This window comes from Botryllus schlosseri, chromosome 15 (assembly GCF_051294905.1).
Source record: "Botryllus schlosseri isolate E-star chromosome 15, Bs_hap1, whole genome shotgun sequence".
Lineage (NCBI taxonomy): Eukaryota > Metazoa > Chordata > Ascidiacea > Stolidobranchia > Styelidae > Botryllus > Botryllus schlosseri.
The window spans coordinates 3,496,968-3,503,079 of record NC_137250.1 but is presented as its reverse complement, the minus strand read 5'-3'; positions in this window follow the sequence as shown (position 1 = coordinate 3,503,079).

Here is a 6,112-nt window from a genome sequence, read left to right as displayed (position 1 = left end):
GTCAAGTCATTTTAGCAAAGTGACTCGAGTCAAGTCAAGTCATTCGAAAAAGGTGACTCGAGTCTGACTCGAGTCATCCCAACACTGCGTGATAGTGAATACACAAGATTATTTGCCTCCGATCCCTTCTTGTGTGGATGTTCAAGGTCTCATAGAGAAACTGGGAGCAATGAATTACATCTCTTTATTTATGCATCAAGCCTAAGAGATGCTTTGTTGCAAAATACAAATCAAGGTCATCTCTATCGCTGTAGCTCGTATAACTAGCATCAAGGGGTCTTACGGGAACATAAAACTTTTGGTTTCAAATTTTCAATAGTATACTACTTAAACTATACTCATACGTGGAAAGTTCCCGTTGATTTTGAGCCCATAAATATGCTACTGGTTCAACGGTCTAGAGAAGAACTACAAAGTATCCTTGTTTTATGTGTGAATGGGACATTACATATCATTGAACTAAGCGTAAGTGGCCGATGAGGGCCAGGCTTCAAAATGTTTCAGATCCTGCGGTTATCTACAGATCTAATGTTGAATTTCTAATGGAAATTCCATCATTTTATATTGAGCTGGATCTCAAGTTTTTTTTTAAAAGCTCTGGACAAGGAGAGTGCACGTTCTGAATACATTTGCGGAAATTTTCCTCACTTGAGTTACGATAAAGTCAAAGAGAGTGTATATTTGTTGGACCTGAAATCAGAACACTCACGAGATACCACCTATTTCTTATTACCAAGGCGGTTTTCGAAAAATTATATCACTCTCGTTCATCGAAGTTGTATCTAACTTTCTTGGAAATACTAAGGATCCCGATTATTTGGAGGGTCTAGTTTAAGATATTAATACCTCGAATCCAATTAAGTAAGTTTAGAGATTTGTAGGATATTTTTCGTAATATAAGGACCTCTTGGCCTGCATTGGGGCATAAGCGCCCATAATACAGCTGTTTTTGAGTAATATTTTCATTCGATCATTGCGAAAAATTGTGACGTGATGAGTGAATTTTGACGGCAAATTCGGATCAGCATCCTCAAATTAGGTAAGCTCAGTTGATCGATCAGAAAAAGTATTACAAAAGTGGAAAAATGTGTAATGTAATCGGTCGCGCTGATTTTTGGCCTATCTGTATAATCGTGGCACAGAAACAAGATATAGTAAGCGATATACTTATCTGCAACTGTGATGTGATGGTAAGCCTGCAGTGTGCTCTCGGCAGAGCCGAAACAGCACTTCGTCAGCCTCCTTCCAAAACATTAGTCTTCGGCAACTCATTGGCTGATAAACCAAACTTATGGGGGGGAGGGGCTTCGCCCCGCACACACCACTGCCGCTGTACGATTTTGCTACCACTTACAAGCGAGAGATGTGTTACTGTTGTTTGGTAAGTCAACTGGTTTCGTGTTAATGCGCCAAGCGCGAAAATTTTATATAATTCATGATTGAATCGGTTGATAAGATCGGAAATTGCATATATATTCCTGTCAAATTTTTTATCCTCTCTCTGCTCACGTAATCAGATTTACCGGTAGAGCTGAGCGAGGTGTCTTCGAAAATGTAGGGTCCGTAAATATTGTTAATTAAACAGCTGCGGGCGGACCCGTTGGAATAATGACTTCGTTGCACGATGATATTTCGTGACCTCTTTTCTGTTATGTCAAAAGATATTGAAATCGCCAAAACCTACTAAACTAAAAGACGCACACGATTTCAAATTCGTATTTCTTCACTAGTCAATAAGCTTTCCCTGCGGGGTGGCATTTGTATCGTGGAGTCAAATTGCCAGGACAGGAACGTTCGGCGCCAGCCATTTAGCGCCTACGGACAATTAAACATACGTGTATAAATATCGAAGTTTTCGGTCAGCGTAAGGTTACCATACGTGCTCTATTTTTACTTTTATGAAAGTGTCCTCGGAGGTCGCCTAAATGCCCTCTTTTTCTAGAATGTGTCCTCTTTTTTGAAATTGTTGTCAAATGTACGTGGGAATTGGACTGAGATATAGTAAATCAGCGATCAAGTGACGGCCCGGCGGGCTTATCTGGACTCGAGCCAGAAAAGTGTCCTTTTTTTTCAGTCAACCTACCACAAAATCGGTAAAAATTTACCACTTTTTCCTGATTTTACTCCAGCAATCTATAAATGTCAAAATTTACAAAAATTGTCCTCTTTTCGGATTATCAAAATATGGTAACCCTAGAAGGGCAGTCTTTTTCAGTAAAGGTTTTTTCGCTGCCGAACGTTCTTGCACACTTCACGGAGTCGCATGTTACATGCTCTTCATATGTCTTGGTGCGCCGTGGCGCGGTAATAACCCACGTCGAGATTCCCATTTCAATAAATGATGTGTATTTCTTCTTGGTGAAGGGTACCCAATAATAACACTGGTCAACACAGTTTTTGTCGACTTTGATCAGGAATTTGATCTCAGCTAACTTTTGGGCGCTGAATTCAAAAATGACTTCCGTTTTTCTCTATCGCGTCAAGGTTTTGGGTTAGGCACCCCCCACATTGCCTCAAAACCCACATAATAGCACTACTTTTATTATTTTGTGTTTATTGTATAAACGTTTCAAAAACTACAACCAGTCGAAAGTAAATCATTAGACTTCAAATAAGCATTTGTCCTGCTTTATTTGGTTGATTTAAACTGATATTGCTTGTACAGGACAAATAAAGTGCGAGTTTCAGGCTCCAAATTCACGCTAATAACCCATCATTCTGTAGGTTGTCTAGTTTGATACTCGATCAATAGTCAGCTAACATATCTCAGCTCCAATCTACTCTGGTATCTTATCCCCATCATCTTCAGATGTTGGGAGACATTTTCTCCTTGGCCATCTCTGACATGTCAAGGTTTCAGGGAAATTATTAAGATTTTTTTTTTTTTAAGGTCTGCTGTCCGACATAAACATATGGTAGTGGCACATGTGTATCAGGGTTAAATGTGCTGTGCATCCTTATTGTCTGAATAACAAATAAAAAATAATATTTCAAAGCTGACACATGCGATCCAATCGTGCTCGTGATATTGCAACAATTCTATGTTTCTGTATTGTTCTCAATGTTTCTGTATTATTCTCGAAGACTAACTGAGTGTGCAATTGTTGCTGCACCTAAGACGTTGCAATTTTGGAGAATGCCACACTTTAGGATCCTTTTTGAGCTACCTATAGGCATTTGTCATTCACTTGAGTTCTAAATGGGGATTCCTAACTCCTCCAGTAATCCATGGTGACAGTATCATGCCAATACTAGTATCACGACAATACAAAAAGCTACCGAAAGTAGGCCGACGAAGAAAAGGTTGATTCCCCTGATCGAAAGTGAAATACCTTCTCTACCTTGCCACGTAATCTTTTCTCACTTCGTAAGGATGTTAAAAGTTTCGAAAATTTATATTTCAAGTCCCAAAGCCTATGTCAGATCAATAACTCGTGTTGCTGGACTACTCTACATTCTGAATCACCTTCAATTTCAAAATCTACATCATTAGGCCTGCTATCCCTAAGATCTTCATCGTGATCCAAATTATCGAGCATACAGCAGTTTAAAGTTTCACTGGATAAGCTGAATGGGGCATTGGACCTATAGCTGATAGTAAATGTAATGTTTATTTTTCTTGCCATATCCTGCAGTTTGCATCAAATATGTGTGTGAATTGTCCTCGGAGGGTTGCATCCTCTAACCAAAATTGGGAGAAAGCATCGGCCCAGATCGATACCACTACCTTTATTCTTAATAATTCAATTGAACTCTTGACTAGACAACTTATTATATGGTGAAAGTGTGGATTTTTATATGGTATTGAAAGGTAATATGGCTAAATTCGTGAAAATTTGCATGTTTTTGGCATACGTCGTAGAGCAAAAACTTGACGTGATAGAAGAAAACCTGTGGCATTTCTGGAATCAGCACGCCAAAATTAGCCTAAATCAAGTGCAAAATCGAAATGAACAAATTTTTTGTTAAAGATTGTTGCCTAGTGTAATCAATACATTTGGCAACAGTAAATCGCGCCCTGAATATTTTTTGAAAAAGTTGCATAAATTCCCCAAAAATACTTATATTCATTCATGAAATAATATTAGGCTCCCTTCGAGCTTGTTATCCCCGAATGGCGGGTTTGGGGTGCGACAGTTACGTTCCTAGCTGTCGGCCATCCGCTACACGAAGCAAGAGTAGGGTAATCTTGGAGCTAGCGGCCACACCTCAAAATTCAATATAACCTGTTTTATTCGAAATTCATTTTTATGTTAATTACTGATATACAATTTTTCTCTGGTTCCGGGCACTGGAACCCCCTCAGAAACGACCTCAAGATCAAAATTCCCATTGTTTTAGATAATCGAAAACCATCTTAATAATGGACGATTGACTCCGCGAGACAGTTGTGTCGCCACAAATAATCTACTCGGACTTACGAAGTGTTCCCAGTGACACTTGTCAGAATCTAATTCGCTATGCATGCTGTGGGTCGCGTCGGCATTTAAACTTACGCATCTGGTCAGCCCTCACAAATCGACCGTTAGCCTTGACTCCTCTAACTCCGTCAATCCTCGCCTATCAATATCATACCCTACCAGGGAACCCCTTCAATGACAACAGTTATACGCACTGTATTTCACAGTTAATTGGAAAATTTCAAAACTACCGACTAACTACGGCAGTTCCCAGTGATAGCCTACTTGGCATAGTCTACTTCGCAACACATGCTGTAGGTCGCGTTGGCAATTAAACTTACAGGTTTTCCTCACAGTGCGTACAGCGAGCGACCGAAGGACCAGAACAGTGGAACAGAATTTCGCCGGCAATCCGAAAATCGTCCAGCATTGTCCACATTCAAGTGAAAATACAATTAGATTTCACAGAATTCATTTCCACGTTTAGGTTTCACTATGAATCAGGAAAATTTTGCGTTGCGGAACCAAGGGGATTTGAATGGGAACGGTTTAGATTCTCCTCTACCTGCCCCTAATGACCGAATGTACGCGGCTAACCAAATTTCAACGTAAATCGGGTTTCGCGTATCGTTTTTGACAGGTAATTTCTGCATTCTCGGTTGAGGGGTAGACTAGTGCTTCCTAATCTTTCTCAGTTCGCGACTCACTTTGATTACAAGTTTCATTCTGTGACCCACCATTAGATGTGACCGAATGTATGAGCACTAAGTTTGAGGTGCATTACACTGAAATACCACAATGACCATAACCTGACATTTGCGTCGCTGCAACTCTTTGGAGCAATACCCATGCTCAGATTGTGAGGGCTATTTCGTGGGAGTTCCATTGCACTGGTCGGATTTTGATATTCAGCGCGACAGTAGCTTTTGAATAAGATGAAGTTTATTTAAATTGAGCGGTCATGTCGCCTGTTTTAAGATGAGCAATTATGCCGCGTTTGCACTGCCAGCAGTAAATCGTTTTGGGCAAACAAGCGTGACGCCGACAGCTGCTAATTATCTATCTAGGCATAGTGCCCTAAATAGTATGGAGATGGACACAGCAAGATTGAACGGCTCATTGCATTTAGTGTACGTCACACTTTCCATTTGGCGTACGGCTATTTTACGGCCATGTTCAGACCTGCTTTTCGAGCGCTAAATTTGGTACAACTGGTATCAGTCAAAAGCTGCAACTGTAGTGATTACGAAAATATAAATCTTATTCTGCTCATGGCCCTGGAACCCCGCAAAATCAGTCTCGAATTTTGGATTATGATAGAGTTATGGATTGTGACTCAACAATGCTGTCTGGGTCTTGATCCTGAGCTGCACTCTCGTTTTGCCATGCAGCATTGTTGCGTCACAATGAACAACTCCATCACAATGCAAAATTCGAGGCTGATTTTAGGGGCTTTCAGAGTCTGTTGTGCAGCTTACTTACACTGTCGTGCGAGTTCCATTAACCAAGAAGTACATCGTGGGACGATCGCAGTATGTCGAGCATGACAATGGGGCGATGAGTCAAAAAAGTTTGGAACTCCCGGCTTAGTCCGAAACGCAGGAAATATAATCTTATTGGCACATTAGCACACAGAGCTCCGGTATTTTGTTCGTATGTCAAATTTCATTCACAACTTGAATGCATTGGAAAATTCATAATTGATAAGGAAT